Here is a 23,417-nt window from a genome sequence, read left to right on the forward strand (position 1 = left end):
TGGCAAATCTTATCTTTGAGTTGGAACTACCAAGAACCTAAGAAGCTGGATCTTTCCAGGCAGACCACAGTATTAGTCTGCTGCCCATACCACAGAGCTGACACTTCCCCTTACCCTGTTGCAAAAAACAGGGTTGAGAAATAAACCACCTCTATCCTGCTTCTGCAAATTGTTTAGGGGAAATCTACTTCTTTATAGTAAGCGAGTCATGACAAAGAACGTTTGTCTGAGGCCACATTTTAAATCATTATGCATGTTGCCTGGTATAATCTCCATGGTTACCATAGGTGTTACAGATATATTTTTGCTTCAGTACTTTAAGAAATTTTCCATAGAACAATTTAGGGGAGAAAATTCCTTTTATCATTTATATTGCATTTATTTTATTCTAAGTGCTTTACAGACAATAAATGTTCACTTTCTAAACAAGTAAGATTTCACTAGAGACGGAAAAAATTATCTCCAGCTGTCACTTCATCATGCCATAATATGCTTCAGACTGCAAACTCTTTGAGATAGGCACAGTATTTTTGATGCATGTATTTAGTTTCCAGCCCACTAAGGATGTAACAGGGCAGTCTGTGCCACTGCTAGGGCCATTGTGAACAACGTGAAGTGGGGTGGGATAACTGAGCAGCAAATATTTTTTTTTTCTTTGCAAAGATTAAGACTCATACTTCCTTTCTGGGCAATTCTATTTTGTAAGTAGAAATGTATTTTAGAAAGACGGCTATCTGAAGCAAGAATTAGCTGAAATTAGCTCTAGAAACTAGTCAAAAGAAAGATATAAAACCCAGGTAGATAGCTCAATTTTATTTATTTATTTATTGTGGAAATAATTGGCAAACAAAATCAAGGAGAAGTAAAGAAAAAATTAAATGGAAAGGACAGAGAGTAGACCCTAAACCTACTCTGTGTGAGGCAGGGATGAGTAGATCTGTTTGATTATGGGATCTAGGGTGAATTACCATAGCCACCACTAATGAGGGAGAGAAGCTAAATGGATAAATTCATGCTGGATGAGGCTGGCAGTTGTATCGTCTTGGGCCCCATGTTTGTCATTTACACCTGTACAGAGTATGTGCAAAACCACCATTGCATTCCCAGCTCTCCTTTGGCAGTGTTTTATAGAATCTCTGCCCTATTGGTTTTTTTTTTGTTTGTTTTTTCACAAGTGACTGTGGGAGGAACACAGTATGGAATCCAGTTCAGGAAAAAAATGTATTTGAGGAACTAAAAAACCTAACAGGTTGCAAATGATGGACAGAAGGAGTTCCCTGTTTCTGCTGGGAGCTTGTAGGAAAGGTGTTTAAACTGATCTTAAAAGACTTTAAAGGTTGAAGAACTTGAGGAGGATCTTGGAACTGCAAGGGAATCAGTGCTGCACAGAAAGGCAGTCTTGCAGAATTACTTGCAGTAAGTGATTTGCAGTCCCTGGCAAAAACAGAAGAGGCAGCTTTTCTTCTCTGGTTATATCTGAATGCTGGAGAGGGACAGCTGCAGGACAAGTACCTGATTCACAACTTTTGCCACAGCATCAGAAAAGGGACTGAGAAGGACTTGTTGTTTAACTCTACTGCCAGCAATGACCACAAAGTCAGGAATCAGTGGAGAAAGAAGTGGTCCTGCCGTGACTCCAGAACAGAGGCTGAGCCAGTAACATAAGAACAGGATAAAGCAGCGGGGGCTGTTCCCTCTCTGGTGGAATTCTTCGTTATACATGGCCAGTGCCCTGTAGCACCTGTGCAACATGAAACAAAGGCTCACTGAGGGTAACCAGACCTGTAAGGCTTTATTAATTTGTTCAATCCAAAGCCACTGTATTATTTTTATCCTGCTTACTGAACCATTCTGCAATCAAAATGAATGCTAGCATAAAGCTGGGGAGAACAGAAGAAAGCAAACTGGAGAGAATTGGAAAAAAAAAAGTACTGTTGCATTAGCTAGAATGTTATGATATCTTTTTTGTTCTCAAAATACAACATTTTTTGTACGTGCAGAGTTCAGCTGCCAGAGTTAATCTAGGCTTAGCTTGTCAGAAGAGGTATGTGTACATAGTGTGCATTCAGAGCTTGTTCTAAAATAAAAATAATATAGTCAAAGATCACTTTCTCTTCAGGGATGGATAGTCTAACAAGAACTACATTACACAGATTATTTGTATACTGACTGAGAATTAAGCTGACCTTGCTATGATTTATGAATTTCAGCATTAAAAAATCATAAGGCAGTAAAACAAACTATATCAGAAACAAATGATAGTAAATGAAATATGATTGTGGTTTTGGCCTTGTAGCAGTTTATGGTGTTTTGATTATATCATGCCCTTCATTTTTGTTACAAATACCAGGAAGTCAACTCACTAAAGTTCACTACGGAATCACCTTGCAATTTCAGGTGCAGCTGGGATTCTGTCAGGATCAAACTACAAGGTCATTTTAAGGAGATTCTTACTGAAATGTTGTGAGGTAAGGAATTTCACACACCCGTGTTACAAGTGTTAAACTTCTAATCATCATGATTATCAACAATATGACAGATTTAGGGCCTGATCTTGGAGACTTTACAGAAGGAGATAACTTTATTGGAACTATCTTGATAGCCTAGAATCAAAAGAAAATAAAAGGACTGGAGAGAGTCATAGCAGGTGAGGTGGCCCAAAGGCAAGATCAGTTATACATGATCTTGGCATGTATACGTTTTTGGCATGTGTTTGTTTAATGCAATTAAAATTGTATTAAATGATACATATATCATTTTTGGCATGTATTTGTTTATTGCAATGAAAATTGCAGCAGCATCATAACCATTTATTTAAAATATTGGATTACTTTATCATGAGAAGAAAATTAACAATATTTGCCTTAAATTACTTTAAATGTCACTTGCTACAGTTTAAGCCTACTAACTAGTTGCAAAGTGGGCATAGCAATCAGATTTTTCTCTTCCTTTTGCTTCAACCTGTTAAATATGAAAAAAATCATTATTTTTTCACTCTTCTGAATTGCTTTTTTCTTCAAAATAACACCTATTTTTTTTCAGTTGTTCCCCATAGGCCATGTTTCCTAATTGCCAGTCACTCTCTTTCTTCTTTGGCCTCTCTCCAGCTGGCCCACATTTCCTGAAGTGCACTGCTGAAGCAGATACATTAACTAAGGCTTTACCAGTTAGATGGAGGGTAGAAAACGTACCTTAGTGTCTTACAGATAAGCTTGGATGTGATTATCATACTGAAACCAATTATGTGAAAACTAGAATTATTGTGGAACAAGATAAAGCAGGAAATTTTTGCCAGAAAAATAAAGCAGCTAGCTAACATTATTGAGAATTTTGCTCACTGAGTTGAACATCGCTACCTAACTGAATAACTGCTGTTGGAGAGTGATTTGAGCATTCATGAAAAAAAAAAAATAATAAAAAAAATCATGTTACCAGATCTTCTGTCACTTCTTCTTTAATAATTTTTTCCAGATGAAATTGTTGGCAAATACATTAAATTAATCATGAAAACTACTGGCTTTGATAGCAACCAGCATTCTAGCAGGGTGGGATCAGTACTTTAGAAAGATTTATCAATGAAAAAAAAAAATATAATTTTAAGTATCTGCTTCTGCCTGCAGACTATAATTTACCTAACTTAGAATAAGGCTAAAAAGTCCTTCTGCAAATTAAAGAAGAACATATTTTTACGCAATGAAAGCTCTTCATATTTAGACTGCTCTCTTCATTGTTATTAATGCATTTTTCTCTTTTGAATGTTTAACTGGAACATCTATTGCAAATATTTGGAAGTCTCAATGCCCCCTTACCACTTAAGTGGCAGTAAAATTTTTATTTCCCAAACACCTTACAATTTATGAGAGGGATTTGGGGACCCAAATTTTGTAATAGAATTATTTATCATTATGATAGTATTTTACCCATGCTTCAGTGGTATACTGTATGGAATTAACTCTGGTATGACTGAGTGGCTAAAATCAGACTTTTATTACACCTACAATGTACCTTTGCGTTATTATGCTGGCAAATGTCAAAGTGAAGAAGGTCTGAATGTGAACTTGAATGGGCAAATCTCTTTTGGAAATCCAAGTGCTGTGTGAAGTGGATTGGATGGTAAAACAAATGGCTACAAAGTTTGTCTACCAAAATTGCTCTTCACTGCACTTGGCTACAGATTCTTTACTCCCTAAACTCACACAATATAACACTGCGCTGTTCATTAGATGCTGTATTTCAGCCCAGAGGTAACAGCCTCAAAAAAGTGGGTAAAGTGGTTATTGTAGGAAACCTGCAGGAATTTGTTCAATCAGTAAAGGTTATAAGGAAGTTTGTCTGTCTAAAAATGTGCTAATGTAAGCATCGTATTTTTATGCCACCACTCTCAGTTACCGAGCTTGCTTAGAACATAATCCAGTAATGTGATAATACTGCTACACTGAAGAAAATTTTCGCTGTTGAGCTGAATGTTCATGTGTTAGTTTACACAGCATTCTTCTCTTCTAGAAAAGCCATGTTCTTGCGGTTGATAACCTAATACAGTCTACAAACAGCCTCTCCTTTTTTTTTCTCATGTTAATTTGATAAGAGTACAATATGCTTTACATTAGGGGATTAAGGAGAGTAATTTCAAAATAAGCATCCATTGTATCTCATTTAGATAACATCCTGACTTCTGTATTGTCTTTTAACTTTACAAGCTGTGTTACAGGCTTGTCAGAGCAATGGCCAAAGAATGGCTTTTTTGGCCATTTTTTGATCAATTACAGTTTATTGAAGAGTGTTGCATTTTGGCTTTTTCAAATCTTGTTTACTTGATTTGACATGATCATAAATGACAGCAGAATCCACATATATCATATATTGCAAATCTGCATCTGTACTACTGCTGTATGGATCATGAGAATTTGTAATGTAAATCTTGAACAAATTCTTTTAAGATGTTCCATCTACTCAGACTGAAAAAATGAAATTTACAGTAAATAAGGAACAAGCCCCAACACCGTCTATATTTTCTAAGAAGCTTTGAGAATTATGATTGCCCTTAATCATACAAAACACCTTTGTATAACTTTGAGATCTTCAACAAAAAGCTTTACACAACCTTTCAGAGAACAATAAATCAAACTTCTGACTTTTCAAAATTGCTTCTCTGCATCCAGGCATGAATTTCATCCTCAAGCTGGATTTCTTGAAGGGCAACAACAGACCTTTAGCTGCATTTTCTTCTGATCAGACTTTCAGCAACAGAAAATGAATTACTTTGATCTGAGTCACCTAACTATATTTATTCCCCTTATAACCCTTGTCCCTTTGTAAGGCTTTCCTTTTTCTATACAATGGTTCTCTAACATTTATAATGGAATTACAACCAGGTCATAAGACATACAAGGCCCGCTTTTCTCCTACCTTTTCTTCTTCTGTAGCAATCAATGTCTGTAAAAACATCTGTAAAATGCCAAATGGCAGATGATACAGATATAAATCACTACAGAAATGGTCAGATTGTTGGTCTTTGGACAGTTTCTATGCTGTAAAAACCAATTTCACATTGAATCATTGTGATCATCATTGTTTGAGTTGAACAGAAAAAGGAAGTTATCTCCCTTCAAGAACTGGTCTCTGCAGATAACAAATGATAGATACATATGTAGTATAGGGGGGAAAATCCTGTTTTTTCTTTTCTGCAGATCGATAGAAGACTTCAGTCTGCAAACCTCAAGCTTAAACTCTCATATGAGTCACTGTAAGTTAACTGGTAAAGTTAAAAACTGGCGTTGCTCATTTACACTGTCCCAGAAGCATACCTGGTCCATGGAAATAGATGCACGATGCCAAGTGGATACTATAATCCTGCCCATGGAAACTAGAACTGTGAAGGCACAGATGCCAGCAGTCCAGGCAGTATAAATTGCAACATCTTTATGAGACCAGGGACTGTTCAATGTGTGGTTTAATCATTAGGTAAGATTAAATCACTCTTGCTTGTACTGTCCCTGGTTTAGTGAGTTTTATAGCATGCAAACTGGATCAGCTTCAACAAGAAGGACTAAATACATCCCTCGCCTTGCACAAGATAGTCTTTGGCTTTCACTGTTTGGAGTATTTTCCCCCTAGATAAGGGCTCCAATCACCTCAGTGGAGGAGGCAAGTGATCTCTGGTTTCCTACATGCTATATAGATCCTGTATTCCCTGAGACATCAGATAAAAGGATGAATCTTCTTTCTGTGAATTGAAAGAAATGACTGCTATTCTCTACTTCCATCCCGCTTTCAATTTATGGCGAAGGGCAGGATTTACAAGATACCTGGTTCCTAAATTGTTTCCTTTCAGCTTCCCAATGAACCTGTTGGCTTGCATAGATTCCGTTCAGAGAAGGGATCTGAGAATTTTACCAAATCTGGCTGTGAGGGCTTAATATGCTACTTGCCCTGAAGTCTGTCCAGCTCTTTTGGTAAAGGTTGTTTCTATCAAGAGGGTTGTAGATGCTAACGTTTGTGGTCTTAGTGTTTCCATTTAACAGTTATAAGGCTGGAAACAGGCAAACTAAATGGAAGATCCAAAATGTTTAATGATTTGTCTTTTCTTGACAAACGTTTTAACCAAACTAGTTATTTTCTTTTAAATTTAGAAAAGATCTTTATATAGAGCAAGCCTGAGATATTATAGTCTTGAGGCAGCTGCCACTTCCTTCCAAGAAAGGGCAGCCCTTCATGCTCTTTGGAAGGCAAAAATGCTATGGATTTGGCCATTGTGGCTGAAGATATCCATTATGTCAAATGCAAAATGCAATAGTCATGTCACGTCCATGCTAGATTCAGCTTGATGTAGTTCTGCCTTTTCAGTTTCCTTTCACAGAGCTTAAGCAATGTGGCCACCTGCTGAATCTCTCTTTTGATTAGCATGTAAAGAATCCTTTGTTTGGATCAGCTGGACTCCTTTGACTTCTCAGCACTGGAGGCTCAGCAACAGTTTCCTTGAGGCTTTTCTTAAATGTCTCCAAGGGTTTTCTGGGGATAATTTGGGAAGCTTTCAATTTGGGAAGAAAAGGAACTGAATTTTACCATCTCTACTTAGCTGATCTGTATTTTCTTACATTTTTGTATGATATTAACAGAGATAGAGCTGCACCTATACATTAGCACTGCAGTCTAAGCTATCATTTCTAAATACAGTCTGGATCACGGCAGAAAGAGCTGCAGTGTTAATGTATAGGTGCTCCCTGCAGTTCAAATTTCCTTAAACTTCAGGGCTCATATTTTAAATTGGTTAGAAATGAGTTTGTCGTTACAATACTTTCTACAATTCTTAACTCAGAGAGAGCTGTGAATCTTACAAAACTTTCAGTGCACTAAACCGTAGTTGGTTTCTCTGCCATTGAAGTTCTGTGCATCTTCATGGAAGCTTTGGTTCTTACTTCTTGTCAACAAACACGTGACAGGTAGAAACTAGAAGCAGTAAAGACTGTGGTGTGAAAGAAATTAAAAAAAAATCGAAACCTGTAATGAGGGGCTGTTCTGGAAATGGAATAAGGTTCAGCTAGGACTCTTACCTCTACTTAAAGAATAGCTTATCTGCCTTAAAATATAGAAGTCATTCTAACGTGATTGGAGGGCCCTGCCCACCTATCCCTGTTAGAGACTTCACTCAGTAAAAAGCTGTAATTAATGGGAACACCAACACGTAAAGATAATCAGCAAAATGGCTGCCAGCTTTTTTTTCTACACAGACTCCTAGTTCATGTAGCAAATTTCCAACAATCAAGCTCACTCTCATGCAGGTTTGGATCACGGGGAGGGTCTTGAGCTGCTACTGCTAGAAGAGGTATGAAAAGATCTTAGTCCAGATCTAGGAAATGTTGAGCAGCTCCCACAGCCACTATACGTTAGATGGTACCACGCTGGTGACTACTCCTGCCCTTACTTTAGATCCACACCACAGAGCTATTTCCTGTTTGTGTTTTGATGCATGTTTACTTTTAGTTCCCTGAGAAGCACGTTTTGTGTTCCAGTGAGAACTGGAGTCAATTTTTACTCGTATTGACCAATATTCATTCTAGCTTCATTTTTGTTTGATTCCAAATTTTGGCCATTGATTTGTCAGTACAGTTTGTTGCTCCTGGATATAACTCATTTGTACTCTGAATTCACTGAAGCAATCTTTTTCAGCGTGCTAGAGACATGGCTCTAGTTTGTGAGGCAGCTAGAGCTTTTATTCAAACCCCAGCTTTTGAGCTTAAGCTTTTTCTCAAAAGCTACTGATGATTTCCAAATCTAACAAACTAGTTTGCTGGCAACCTTGTTTTAGTTATATAAAAAGTATTTTAGTTCCAATTCTTATTCTGTTCCATGTACAAACATTTCATTCTAATTCTGCCAAACCTTTGCCACTCTTTTTCTAGTTCCTGTTAATAAAATGCATAGCTTCCTGGTCTGCATCCTGTTAGTGCTGACACAGGCTCCTAATATCAAGTACAGATTCATCCCTCCAAGGACAGGAAATGTTCTGCTTTGCTGATTCAAATCTGAGCAGAAATAACATGGCCTGAGAAAGTCTTAAGAGAGAAAATTTTAGCAAAGAATATGAGAGTTATGAATGTAACAGTCAGAGCTATAAATGAAAAGGAGAGGAAAATCTGGCTTGAAACTGGTCTGGAAGTCCTTGATAAATGGTAACAGTGATAGTAATGAAACAGCCTGAGAATTCAGCCTTACATCAGCAATCTTTCTTTGTATATTTTTCCTTCCTAAAGTTTTGTTCTTTTTGTTTGCTTGGGTTTTTTAAATTTATTCTATTCTGTATTACTAAATATAAATTGGTGTGAGGAAATCTCAACTGAATGTTATTTAACAAAGATTTTGCAAGTATTTTTGTAATTTAATGTTGCTGATAGTAGCTTGTGTGTGAAGTTGCCCCATGAGGATGACAACTTCAAATCTGTTTACCTTGTTGTTTGTGTCAATTTGTCTAAATGCTGTAAGGCAACTGAATCCATTAATAAGCAGTTAAACCATTAGACTGTGCTTAACAATGGTTGGATCTTGAAAATACTAATATTACAGAAACTACCTGTGGAACTGAGAACTTCTAGACAAGATGCTAAGGACTGAACTCTGATGTTCCTTTCCAGGTCATTGGATTGCTTTGGCTTAGAGGATGTGGTGATTCTGCGTGTAAAGACAGGCTATTATTCTTTAAACTGTGCTATATAGGGTGATTGCCATGCTAAATGTAGTTGAATTTCACAAATCAACAAATGGACCATAGCAGTCATTCAGCCGAAAAGAAAAATAATTTCAGATGGGGGATTTTACTGGGACATAAGTAGAGGCATAGCATAAGGAGATAAAAACTGAACAAGTGTGCTTGATAAAGGGAGACAAAACAAAGACAGATAAGTCCTCAGGTTCTTAAGTTTACAGTTTCTTTGAGTAGCTTAGCAAATCACAGTACAGATGAGTGAAGTTCAGGGAGGTGCTTTGCACACCTACGTACAAAATCATTGCTTCTCTTTGCTAGACAAAACTGAACATCCTTCTGCTTAAACATGGTAGTGCAATGGATTTACTGTTTTCTTAGGGACTCTAGCTGATTTAGCATGACTGGGCAGGATGCTTTCCTTCCTCCGAGCTTGCTAATGGGCAACAGGAAGTGTTGCCTTCCTTCCCTGCTCCCAGCCTGCTGCCTCTGCAACATCCCCTGCCTTCAGTGACAGGGCTTCCTTGCCAGATTCCTGCACACGTATGCACACACTGCTTAAAAAAAAGAAAAAAAGAAAAAAAGAAAAAAAGAAAAAAAGAAAAAAAGAAAAAAAGAAAAAAAGAAAAAAAGAAAAAAAGAAAAAAAGAAAAAAAGAAAAAAGAAAAAAAGAAAAAAAGAAAAAAAGAAAAAAAGAAAAAAAGAAAAAAAGAAAAAAAGAAAGGAGGGGATAGTCCAGATATTTCTGATGGATGTAAGAATCTTATTTCTTTATTCTAATCTGTTATGTATCATGCATAAATAGCTGCCGTATTTTACCTAGTGGTGAGTGCATTTTGGTTGTGGTGGACTGTTCTATAAATAACTTTGTTATGATAATTATTATAGCAACATACTATTTGGGGCGTGTAGACTAATTAGAATTTTGAAATTGCAATTGAAATCTGTGAGAGTGAAGGAGCACTGGAAGAGGTTGCCCAGAGAGGCTGTGGAGTGTCCTTTCCTGGAGATACTCAAAACCCGCCTGGATGTGATCCTGTGGAACATGCTCAAGGTGACCCTGCTTGAGCAAGGAGGTTGGACTAGGCAATTTCCAGAGGTCCCTTCCAACCTCAACCAGTCTGTGATTCTGTGAAAAGCAGTAGTGTTGACACCTTTGGGCTTGAAATATATCAACAGTTTTGGTGCATTCCCAGTTGTGGGGACTTTTTGAGTTCTAGCTGTCATGTTCACGTTTCACCCCTGTAGTAATGGACTTCTCCCTCTGATGACTCAGAGGAAATAGTCTCCACCCAGTCTTTCACAGAATAAAAGACAGAAGTCCCTTATTTTTTTCCACAGCAGAAAATCACAGCGACTGTAGAGCAAGAATTTAATGTAGCCCCAAATACTAGCATAAAAATGTGATTAGACTGGATTTCATTTAGCTTGTGACCTCATTTGAAACAATTGTGACCTCACTAGTTATAACAGAGCCTGCTTTGGGAACTACTGCTTTATGTACTTCTAAAGAGCAGATCTGTATTTCTGAATTATATTGCCACCTTATAGCACAAAGCAGCATAGATTCAGCATGTCCTGAATCGAAGACTCGGGTTATTTAATGTCTGCATAGCCTAAGATAAGGGGAATGGATCTATTAGAGGCAGCGTTACCGACCTTCTCTCCCCTTTACCGTCTTCTTTGCATCAAGAGCTATGATTGTATTTCATTCCAGTGACTTCACACCAAATCTGGATTTACACTGGGATGACAGCAGAATTTGACTGCTATTCAAACCAATGCTAATTTGTATTGTAAAATTAGCTTGTTTCTTTCTTGATTTTCACTAATTTACATAAAGTTACAGACATATATGATGCCTTAAAGGTGCATAAAAACAAACGCCCCTTTCCTGTAGAGATTACAATCAACAATAAGAAATAAAAACACAGTATAAAGAACTACTGCCAGGAGGAAATGGATTTTTTTCCATGGATTGTGCTTTTCTATGGGACATGCACCCAGTAATTTTTAATCTACAATCAGTCCAGGTTAAGTACTTTGTTTCTTTTAAAGATGTAAATAGCAACGCCTAGTGGATTAGCATAGAAACACTTTATGGAAGAAATGCCTCTTACAAAGGATTTGAATGAAGATAGCATTGTGATTTCTTCCAAAAATCTTATCAGAAAAGAATTCACAGCAGAGAAGAATAGCTCATGCCTTTTCATCACAGTTATTTTCAGAAAAACAAGTACTGAAGACAGATAAGGAAACTTTCTGGTAGATTATTCCTATTATCAAATAGCAACTTCACTCCACCCTTCCCTTGTATTTGGCTTCATACAGAGTGCCTGAAGCTACAGTTTTGTTGCAAGACTACCCCCAGAAAAATCCCCTGCCATTGTCAGACATGCTAACAAAAGAAAGAAATGTATACTTCTTACGAAGAGGAAGACTGTAATTAACTGCTATCCATCAAAATTAGGAGAGATACCTGTTTAGCTTGAATAAAAGTAAATGTACCTTTCCACTGTACCTTAACTGGCTGCATGTGCTGAAACCGAGCCATGGGCCCATCCAGTAGCACTTTTCCTCAAGCAGAAGTTTCAGCTGAGATCTACATCCCTGTCCAATACTTAGAGAATTTCCCTGAAGATAATGTAATTGTTTCAACTTGTTTTTAAGTCAGAGCTCTCGGTTTTTGTAATTCATACGTAGGTCATGTTAAAATTAAACGGATGTTTTATAATTCTTCCCACTGGCTTTTAGTCTTTGGATTCACTCAGAAAGGGGCCTGTTCCCACTAATGGAAGAGCTTTGCTATCAGCTCCAAGGACAGCAACTTCTGTTCTGTCCCCATCACCACTATGTTTCCTCTGCTGAAGGAAAATAGGACTCAGCATCTGCTGGATAGATTCACTTGAATAAAAAGCCTGCAGCATAAACCCACAGATCCTGTAGCTTGTATGCATACAGAATCCATGGTTAATGTAATTATTTCCTTAATTACTAGAAACTCATAATTCCTGCAGTTTTGCAGGGAAATTGAGTACATGCATCAAACGTAGATGGCCAAAGTAAAGAAAGACAAATAAAATACAAAGAATACAAATACAAAGACATGTTGTCATACATGCCTTCTCAGTGAGTGATACCTACAGCAACATGACGTGTATTAATGGGGTAGTCAAGCCCCAGAGGCTACATGAGTCAGATCCCAGTGTACGGATAGGCCATTGAGAAGACAATCAATAGCAGCTCAAGACTGTGATTTCTTACCTCCTGTGATCCTATGACACATTTACACTGGGACCAGGAAGCAGGCTTAGGAGGGAGGCTGGTTGGAGCAACAGGCTGCAGAGGAACAATGCTGTCCCTTGTTGCCTACTCCCCCAAAACAAGCAATGAATGAGAGTGGCAGTGGTGGAGAAGTGCTGTTCTTACCCACCAGACAATGAGCTAAGGCAGCAGGCTGTATAGGAATGTCTCCTTACACATGTTCAAGTCCTCGGAAACTTAGAAGCACAGCAACAATTCGTCTATGTCAGGGTATTCTCAGAAGCATGAGCAAAAAGCATCCTCTCACTATTCCTTTCTTTGGGATGAGGCAGCAGCTTGCTCCTTGCAGTTTCCATAGAAAAGGCGGTTCAGGCCAGACAGAAGATCCCGCAGACCAGATTTGGCCAGTGGGTTGCATGTTGAGCCACGCTGGTGCAGAATTTTTAAAAGCAATCAGCGTTAGCCTGACAGCATCCACTGTCAGTGCTATGAGTTTGGCCGGTAGTGAGAGCTTTTGGAAACCACTGTCCTTATCTGGCCATAAAGACTCCTGCTCTACCCTTGATCTTTGTGCACACCTTCTCTCTGCAGTAGTACGCTCTGCTCATAGCAGGCCTACACAGTCCTATCTCTACAATCACAGACACTGGGCAACATTATAAAGGAAACTGTCATCGCCCAAGAATTTAACATGCAGCTTATGGCTTTTGGAGTCATCAGTCCTTAGTGGAAATGAACAAAGACCAGCATGAGCAAGCTTAAGAATTACATTGAACTCCTATTTCTGACAACGGTAGCCAGTTTCATTTATCCTCTGTTACCTCATTTGTAGTTATGACTCGTCTCCCTTCTGGAAGAGAAACCCAGAGGTCAAAGCACAGGATTTGGAGTTTGGTAACTGCAGTCTTAATGCTAGGTCTTGCATACTGTGGCACTGCAGAAATGGTTGCACAGCGTTATGAAGGAATGGGTTCTGCATCACAGTGCTGAGGTGGGAAAAGTACTGCTCAATTGAAATTGATGCTGTGATGCTATGGTGCAGTTTTAATGAGAAAAATACTATAATCTATATGTTCCTGTCAATTGGGAATGCACCTTGTTTGTAAGGCTACAAGAGTAGAGGGAATGTCCATCATTCAACTTTAAAGGGCAGTTTTTGAGTAAAAACAGCTAAGGTTTTGGCTGGCTGACACTGAGAAAACCAGGACTGAAGGAAGCTGGAAATTAGATCACAGTAGTAGCAAAAATAGATGACAGAGCAGAGCTTTGAAAAGCCCCTCAGAGGGAAAGCTTTGGGCCAGAAAGGAAGTGAGAGGAATGGAGGGTGCTGCTCATTAAGGGCAGGAGATAGGAAACAATGATGCTATTGTGGCAGTGCAGCCGATGAAGGTCAGAGAAGATAAACTCTATTTTGCCTGGTTGCAAAACACTAATGCAACTTTGGGAATTTTTAGTGAAACAAAGAGTTGGGCCAAGGGACATTGTGGCCAGGGAGTGTGGTGTATTTGTGTGAATTGTAATCTACAGTGCTTTCATTTTTCAAGTGAAAAGCAGTGCCTTCAGCAACTCTATGCAGAGCATATCTGGTTTATATCTGCTTTATATCTGAAGAATTAGCTATAAAGCTGAAGATCTGGAAGAAAAATCTGTCCTAGCTCTGGTAGCTGGAGAAGTCACCGCTGGACATGGAACAGGCAGCAAGGCTATCAGGGCTAGCTCTCAGGAAGAGAGACAAAGCTGAATATTTCCACCCTTGAATACAGGCTTCTGTGAGCCCCCACTTGAAGAACTGTGCCCAGTCTTTAACTGGACATTAGAGACAAAATCTGAAGGGCAGAGGACCATAGCTGGGTCTTGTGGAAGTAATGGGGACAAGTCCTAATGGGGCAACCATATTAACTTGCTTTTGCAAAAGTTGCTTATAGGAACCTATCTCCTAGGAAACAGTAAGTATTTGTCTGAATTAACATTCTTTACCTAGCACTAGATGTATATAGAATGTGCCTGGGTTCGCTGCTGTTTAGATTTCCCTCCTTTAGCATTCCTACAGCTTGCCAGAAAGTCTGCTTCTGCAGAAACATAGGTTAATTAAACACATCCGCCCATTAGAGCAAGGAGAGAACATTACAGTCTGGCCCAGAGCTACCTTCTTCAGCTGTCAGCACTGAAAGACACTTGGAACCACAAGTTAGTCCTCAAGCAAAACTAGTTTCAGCAGAAACTGCTTGTTTTAATGAACACAGCAGGCCTTCCCCAGATGTACAGTTTGAGCTTGTACTTGCCTCACTGTACCAAGTTCCAGCAAGAAACGTACCAGTGGTATTTTGCAAGTCTCACGATCCAAGATATTTGGATCTTTACAGTGCCATGATTAACACATAATGAGGAATGTTGGAAAAAAAACGTACCTCGCCTGCATTGCTAACTCCACCTTTTATAATTAATACAATTTAAGGTAACTGATACAGGATTTTTTCCGTCATTTGTGACATTCCTCAGCTTTGTACCGCTCACTGTGCTTGCACAATAGAATTAAACTGGTCGACTACCTCATCGTGCGTTTCTTTTCACTTTCAGTGCCATTTGCTGGTTGTAATGTGTAAGCAACATACTACCACAAATACTTTCTCAGTTCTCCAAATGAAATGTACATAATACCATAATTATTGTATTAACTCTTCAGAGTATCTGTATGTCTGTACCTCAGTTTCCTTCCTGCTGTCTTACAGGGAATGAAGGAAGACAACACGTACCTTTCACAAACATTTACTGTTGCCATGTGTATAATCCCCACCACTGCAAAGAACTGACATTCCTAAAATATTTCCTTTCTGTGCTGAATCAACAGCAGAAGGCTGTGATAGGCCTATTAACGAGCAATGACTAATAATGAGATTACTGAGGCAGGCAAGACACATGGAGGTTTTCACTGAAAGTAGATTCTTAAATAAATTTAACAGTTAAAATATGATGTCCATTTAATCATTTAGACTGACTGCTCTCTTCAACAATAGAGGAAGCAAGTCCAAAATTCAAGGCCCATCTTTGACAGAGCTCTTCTCGAATGAGATAATATATTATACATCATCCATTCTCATTCAGATTATCCACAAGCTGATCCATCCTTCACTCCTATTAACTGAGTGGTTGCTGCAGAAAATGATTCTCTGCCCATGAACTGTATGTGCATTCATTTAATTTCAACTGTTTTATTTAGTTTTGATCAGACACACAGACCACAAAGACTTCTTTCTATTCCCACCCTGGAAGAGAACACCTAGGCACATTGTAATTTCAGACCTTCTTTTTACCAAATATTAACCTATGCTTGATTAAAATTTGCAGTTTCTCAAGCATTAGTACCAACACATTTGGCCGGTTAGTCATAGGAACTGTCAATAAAAGGGGACATGAGCGAATAGCCACAGAAATGTTTTCAATTGTTTGCTTTGCTTTCTTGGGTTTGGTTTCAAAGTCTGTGAGGTCTCATCTCCTGTCCACCTTGTACTGGACAATTCAGACAATTTGTGCCTGGCTTTCAACAACCCCTTTGAAAGGCAGCATCTCTAAGACCTGATAGATGGGTGCTGACACAGTGCTCCTGCAAACTGTTGCTCACTTGGCATCAGGCTGTTTTCCGAAGTCTGTGAGGAAAACACCTTATTCTCTAACAGAAACTGAAAGCAAAGCTGGAGCAACACTCCAATGACACCAATGACAGCTGGCCACTGATGACAGAGCCCTAGTGACAAGTATAAAATATGCTTTTTAAAGAGAAGATAAACCCAAAAGGAAAACAACATGGCCCTGGAGAGGAGACAGGATGGCGTTTTGGAACATGTCCCCAGGACTTGCTACCTGGAACTGTCTGCATAACCCCCAGTTTAGCAGGCAAGATGCGACTCTCTCATTTCTTTGCAAGTACAACATGTTACATTACTTTGAGTTGTTGCTATAAATACAGTATGCCAAAGCTTATTTAATGATTTTACCACCTAGGAGTGTTATTTGCATTCAATAATGAAGCAGTTGAAATTTTAAGTTATTTTGTTGTTAAACTGCAAGTTGGAAAGGCTGCTTGCCCAGATTCCCCTTTCATTACATATGGCAAAAGTCCTTACAGAAATCTAGGAGCTGGCTACAGCCTTGTGCTGCTTGTCTCACATGTAGCAAAAATATTATATGACACAAAGCATTATATAAGCCTGTGTAACAGACAGCTATGTTTAAATCCAGGTTTAATAGGGAACAATGTATGGTAATGTTACTGCTCTGTTTCTTCTCCTGAGCCTCTCTCTGTCTTGTGCCTATGTACATATTTTCTGGGCCATTTATTCTTCCCTGTACTGAAGAATATTATTAAACAGGTAAGATAGTGAGTACTGGAAAAAAATATTTATGTCCCATCAACACAAACAAAAACATGGAGTGCACTCAAAAAGCTATAAAGCTGTTGGAGCATGACATTAGCCTGAACACAGGAACTATTTGTTTAAACAAGTTTTCAAGGTTTGTACATCTTTATGTACCAGTTTATCCTGAGATGATACAGCATATCGTTCAGAATTGCATGTCTAAGCAGATATTTCTTAAGATGCAATTTCTTTGTGCTTCAGGCTACATTTTCATTTAGTCATGACAGCATAACAAGCAGTCTATCTCTTGCATTCTGTGGGGCAATAACTTTACTATGCTCCATTTAGTAAAGCTATGGATATTAAGTGGAACTACTGTTGAGAGTATGAAAAAAGAGTATTGCTACATTGATATCAAAGAGATTGCCGTGAGTTTTAAGTGTGTTCCTTATCCTTATCCTTTTTTTCTTTTTTTTTTTAATTTTTCCTCCGGAGATCTGTTTGAGTATATTTTTAAAGTTCAGGATTACTGTAAGCAAAATGTATGCAGACGCTATCTGAAGCTATATCTGAAAAGGAAAAACTAAAAAAGTCCTAAGCATGAAAAACTTTTGCAAATATTTCAGCTGCTTATGTGAAACAAAACATGATAATCTAACACAGAATTGAGAACAAGTATTTTAATAATTTAAGGAGTTTGCTCAACTTTAGAGTTGTCTGGTTTGATGATTAAAATACAGAGCAAGGAACCAGAAGACATAACCTCTATTTTCAGCATTAGCACTGACTCACTGTGTGATATTAAGTAAGTCACTTAATTTAACTGTCTCACTCTCCATCTCACCTGTAAAATGAGGGAACCTACCTCACAAGTTCTAAGTGAGATTAATTAATTAAACGTTTGCTGCACACCTAAAAGTTCTTGGATGTAAGGTGGTGGAAAATGTATTATTAAACACATATATAAACAGGATACAAGTGCAGAGCTGGGTGGTTTCTATAAAGGAAACTCATTTCTCTTTCATCTCTGAATTTTTTAAGCATGACAACAAAATAATTAACTACAGGAAAAACTGTGGGTGAAGCCCTTGAAAAGAGTTTATAAATTGAACATAAAAAAGCATAGCCACAAACTAGACACTGACTAAACTATAACTAAGAAAAAAAATATGATTCCTTCTTCAATAGGGCCCAAAATTAAAGACAAAGGTGACTTTTTCTCTTATGATCCAGAAGTAAATTTACATCTAATGACAGTGAAAGGCAGCAGATTTAAATGTGGAGAAAAGAAATGTTTCTTAAAGAAAAGACATTGTTATTGAACTCATTGCCACAGGACATCATTGGAATGAAGATCTCAGTGAATTCAAGAAACAAACGTTTATATGGAAATGTGAATATCCATTGTGATATTTTACAAAATGAAAGAGTTAAAAAACACCTGTGTTGCAGAGCACAAGTTAACTGTTGGCTGATATGCGTTGAAAGAATCTGCTGAGAAGCTCTTTGAACAGCTGGACACCCTGGGTTTACCTGCAGCTGTGCCAGAGCACCTAGCACTGGTCACTGGGGAGGCAAAACTCTGGAGCTGGTGGGCCTGTGGCCACATCTCGTTCAGCAACACCAGCGCTCCGTCAGCTAGGCCGCACAGCTCACCTTCTACTCTGACCATTACTACATTGAGAAAATGGCGGGTTTGTTCTGTTGCAAAATTAACTATGTCAGTGACAGAAGAGGGTCCAGCAACTTTTAACTAAAGAGGATTTTCTGCCTTCCGTTCCCTCAATGGCAAGCTCACAATGCAGCTGAGATAACACAAAGCAACAATTTTTACTGACATTGTTCTGTGGCCTTATGAATAAGCTGATCAAAACCACAGCGGGCAAAGGAGAAATAGATAAAGTAGTGTGATCAATGACACATTCGAAGATTACATGTTTCCTGGACAATTGCTTGCACCCAAGATTGTTTGGGGAAAGGATGCAACTCATCTGCACTTTTCTGAAGCCTGTTATTGTTATCTTGTATATTCATAAACATCACTGCTGCTTTCTGTTGGTCCCACTCCAAACAGAGTGAGGCCTTTACATGAACCATGATCGTGAACTTTTCACAAGGCTTTGGCATGCCGCTGGTGTGTGTTACTCTGGCAGGGGCACATGCACAGGAAAATTCATGTGTTCTGTCCCCTTAAAAGCAGCCTTCTAGGTTAAGAAATAATTTAAATTATACCATTTAGTAAATAAAAATGCAAGTGCGTTGTTAACCTTCATTGTAACATTATTTTACTCTGCGAATTCCAGAAAATACTAAGCTATTCATCTACTATAAATGTAATTATAAATATATATTTGATATAGCTAATAAGTTTCTACCCAGTTAGCATTGCAGAGACATCCAGACAAAACCTTAGGTCCTCCACCAAGAATGGCAGGACCTTTCCATTTAGCTCTTCTTTCCCTCTGTACTACAGAGCTAAAAGACCAAGATGGAGAAGTAACAACAACAGCAAGGGTTATGTAGTTATATTAAAAGGAAACAATGACTCACTGTTAATATGTTTACTTGGCCTGTATGCTTCAGGATGAGTGAATATTAGTATAGAAATCTAGTTCTTTTATTCTCTTTTTATTTAGCTTATTACTAGCTAGTACTACTGCCTCGGTTAAGTCAAGTAAGACTAAGAACAAACAAGAGGTGCTTGTCACCCAGCATTACCACAATGCCACGTGCTCACTCCGAGCTGCTTGTGTATACATTTTAGCAGCTGTTTTTTCCTGTCTGTCCACAGCGAATGGGTAGGTTGCCTCACAGAGTACGTGCGCCTTGTCCTTTTCCTGCACCCAGCCCGTATCTGTAACCCTCTCTCTGCAGCCTGAGAGCCTTCCCCATTGCTGCTATCCCTCTTCTCACCCCAGCTGGGCCAGGGAGCTCCTTTTTCTTCTCACCTCAGTGACAGAAAATGAAAGCAAGTTCTCCTTTCACGTATATTTCTGTCCCTGGCTGCACACACATAAATACATAGGTGATCTTTCTTCAGTGCCACATTACAAGCTAGAGAGATCATCTGCTTTCTTAGCTGATACTCACTGTGCTTAAGGAGGGCGTTCGTCCTAGAGCAGCAGTTTCTCAGGGAGCGTGAATCAGGCGGGCAGGCAAAGGATGGCAGGGGCAGCTCCGCTCCCGTTTCCAGACCAATTCACCCGGTGACTGTGGCTGGACTCCTCCTAGTGCCTCACGGAGCTGCAAGAAAAGGGAAGGGCTCAGGATATGATATCATGCGCTCGTTCTGAAAACAAGGAAACTGTTGTAGATGATTGAAAAAGTAACAGCTTCAAAATTCCTCAATGGCCAATAACAGAGAATTACTTTCCTGCTTCGCCTTCCCAACCCTCTTCAAAAACCGTTTCAGTAAATAAAAGTGACAAATTTAGGAAACAATATTTACCTTATGACTAGGAATAGCCAAAGAGACGTATTAGAGCTGAGCCACCTCAGAGCACTGTTGTGTTCCCTGTCGCGGTCTGTTATCTGTGCGTACGCCACATCTCAAGCTCTGACCTTGCTGCCCAGAAAGATACGTTCAGGCAAACACACATTGCCAGCTCCCTGCAGCCACAGCTGGGTTTGCATAAGCAGCAAGGACTCCCAATCATCCACTCCTTGGCAATACCCAGACCTGTTTATTGCCCTTTCCAGTGAAAGTAATATCGTCTAAAGCACCTAAGTGACTTAGGAATCCAATTAATATTTTCTAAAGCAATGTAAGCAAACAGGCTTGTAAATCTCCTGGAAAGTCAATGTGATTTTGTGCAGATTTGCTAGGGTGAGTTTTACTCCCTCGATCTCTTTCTACTTGCAAACCTACGTTAGAAATAATAATCCATTTGCAGGGCTATATTATTATAAATTTATTCCACAGACCATCATTTATGGCCTTTAAAAAAGGAATCAGTAAACACTTGAAGCAAAGCAGATGTCTGAACTCAACACAATTGTTCCTAACCTGAATTTATCTTTGAAGTATGCTGTTTCTGTTTCATATCTGAAGAAGCACCTGCATGCCTAAAAGCTTATCTATTTTTTTTCCAACTTTATCAATTGGACTAATAAAGGAGTCGCTTATTTTTCTCTCCAGTTGCCAAGCTATTTTTATTTCTGTTGTAATCTCATAAAACACTATCAGAAGAAAATTTGCTACAGCCTTCGAGCACACAACATTTTTACGTTGTTTGGAATTGCTAAGTACTCTACTATGGCATTGTGCTTGCCTTTCAGATTTCTTTTTCTGTGTTAAGTTCCCATGATTTTTTTCATGTAATTCATCCCAGATTCAGCATTAAGACCACCCATGAGTGATATATTGTAGTTTACTGTCATTTTCAAGCTCCTGTATTGGCCTTTGGCTTAATGGCTAGGGTTTGGGGGAACCTTATCATATTAAAGCAGTTCGATGATTTGGTATTTTGTGTTTCAGTACTTGTCAGACAAATCCTTCTACTGTGCTATGCAACAGGGTGTTTGTTGCTCTTTCAGCTCTATTGTTTGAACAGAAATATTTTGCTGCCGGATTTCTTGTTCTGTTTGTGTGCTTTGTTAGTGGACTTTCAATTTCAGGAACTTGTTCTGTCTAGGAGCATAGTGGAAGAAGAATACTTTGTAATATTCATAATATTTATTAAACAGATGATAGTATTATCAATGCTTGTTTATCCAGTGGTGATGTGTTGCCTAAATAAACCTTTTAAAAGCAGTAGCAGTGAAATAAACAGGAACACAGAACCATTTTCTTCATAAAGACTCCAGGGGCTTTTCTAATTGCTGGTATTTCTGATTCAAGGATTAATCGTCTTTAGTTGTTCCGTGTAGTGAAGGACATTGGAAATTGCACAGACATAAGAAATTGTGAGGTTGAGGAGTGTGACTTAAAATCACTAATACATTTAATTTTATAGAGTTTGAGAAGTCCCCTCTCAAAAGCTGGGATACAGTTTACATTACATTTCTGCAGGAAACAAAACAGGTGGTAGCTTGGAATATTCCAGCCGAGGATATTCACAAGACAACACACATTAGTAACAAAGCCTTGAGTCCAGGCAGATGAAGCAAGCCTGAAGTAACCACAGGCATGTTGATACTGATTCTCTTCTTGGTTCTCCACTGATTTTAACATTTATCTGACTTCATCCTGAATTACTTCAGCGCAAGCAAGATGAAAAGCAGACCAGTTCTGCATGGCTCTGGTTTGTTTTGTGGTATTCCTTTTTTTCTCTTGCCAGAAGACCATCTTTCTTAGATTCTTGCTTCCTCTCCCTATTTTCCTTCAATTTAGAATTACTGAATCATTAAATAATTTTGATTAGAAGAAACCTCTGGAGATCATCTGGTCCTTTCCCTGCTTGAAACAGGGCTAACTTCAAAGTTAGGTCAGGCGGCACAGGGCCATGTCCAGTCTGGGTGTGAATCTCTCCAAGGGTGGAAATTCCAGTTGCACAGGGCATCCCCTTTGAGGGTTCAGCCACCCTCACTCTGAAGTCCATATGGAGGGTAACTCATGTTACTCTGTGCATGTATAAGACTGTGGATGCTCCCCCACATTAGCATAAGGTGCCTGATAGTGAACCTGGATGGAGAAGTAGCTTGGGAAAGACATAGGAGGAAACTACAGTACGTGGAAATGAGGGAGGGAAAAAAAAAAAAAAACACAAAAAAACCCACCAACACCACCAACAAGGTTTTACTTTTACAGAAAGCAGGAGGAGAGAAAGTGTTGAGTAGAATGAAAAGGGATCATGTCAGGAAGAAAACAAAGGCACATTTCACAGGGCAGGGAAGGTTGTGTGTGGGAGGATAACTTGGGTGATCAGAAGGCAGCAGGACCATAACTAAACTGGTCGCCACCTCCAGATTTGGGTACTTGTCACATCCCTAAATAAATTTCCAGCAGTGTTTGATAGCTAAAAAATACCTTGACAGTTCTGGCATGAAGTTGATTACAGGTGCTTGCAGATCATTTTGCTTACTTAGGTTGCCTGTGCAATTTCAGTGGGATAGTACACTTCATGTTTAAGATATTGCAGACATTTTGGTCTTCTACTGCGTTCTGTTCCAGAGAAGCTGGCCTTTTGGTAGCAAGTGGTACAGGTCCTGCAGCATACAAGCACAGACACACCTGATATTTGTACTGGGGTTATGTCTATAGACAACTCCAGTTTAGATCACAATTAATCCTCTCAGAGGTCTCTTGACTGAAAGGTGTTTTATAAACATATGCTAAGATTGATGCTCATGACATATGTTGAGATTGTTTCTCATGACAACGCCAAGGAGTCAGAGCAGTCATGAGAAATTTTAGTTGAGTACTATGATGTATAAATCATTTTCCAACATTAATAAAAAGGAAAAACAGAAATTGAAGAAGAATTACTTTTCCTTTGCCGATTACTTCATTGCTCAGGAAAAATTCAGTGTGACTGTTAAAATTGCTTTCAGGTGCCCAAGAGCAACACTAGCTGCAACTGCCTTTTGCAGCAGCATTAAGCAAATAGGAATATGGATACATGCAAAGAGGGAAAAAGTCTTCAAGACGGGTGGGATGAGTT

The 23,417-nt window shown here is 38.8% G+C and overlaps 1 protein-coding gene across 1 annotated transcript in view; it reads right to left on the bottom strand.

Moving 5' to 3' along the window:
* RALB (RAS like proto-oncogene B) overlaps positions 1–20,399 on the bottom strand; it is a 45,521-nt gene extending 25,122 nt beyond the window's left edge. Inside the window, exons 1-2 of the mRNA XM_080600278.1 lie at positions 20,264–20,399; positions 19,906–20,058 (exon numbers count right to left, since the gene is read on the bottom strand). The gene's annotated coding sequence lies outside the window, so the exon portion shown is untranslated. The remainder of the gene's footprint in view (positions 1–19,905; positions 20,059–20,263) is intronic.
* Positions 20,400–23,417: the final 3,018 nt, after the last annotated feature.

The sequence above is a fragment of the Anser brachyrhynchus genome (genome assembly GCF_964034855.1).
Source record: "Anser brachyrhynchus genome assembly, chromosome: 7".
In the NCBI taxonomy this organism is placed as follows: Eukaryota; Metazoa; Chordata; class Aves; order Anseriformes; family Anatidae; genus Anser; species Anser brachyrhynchus.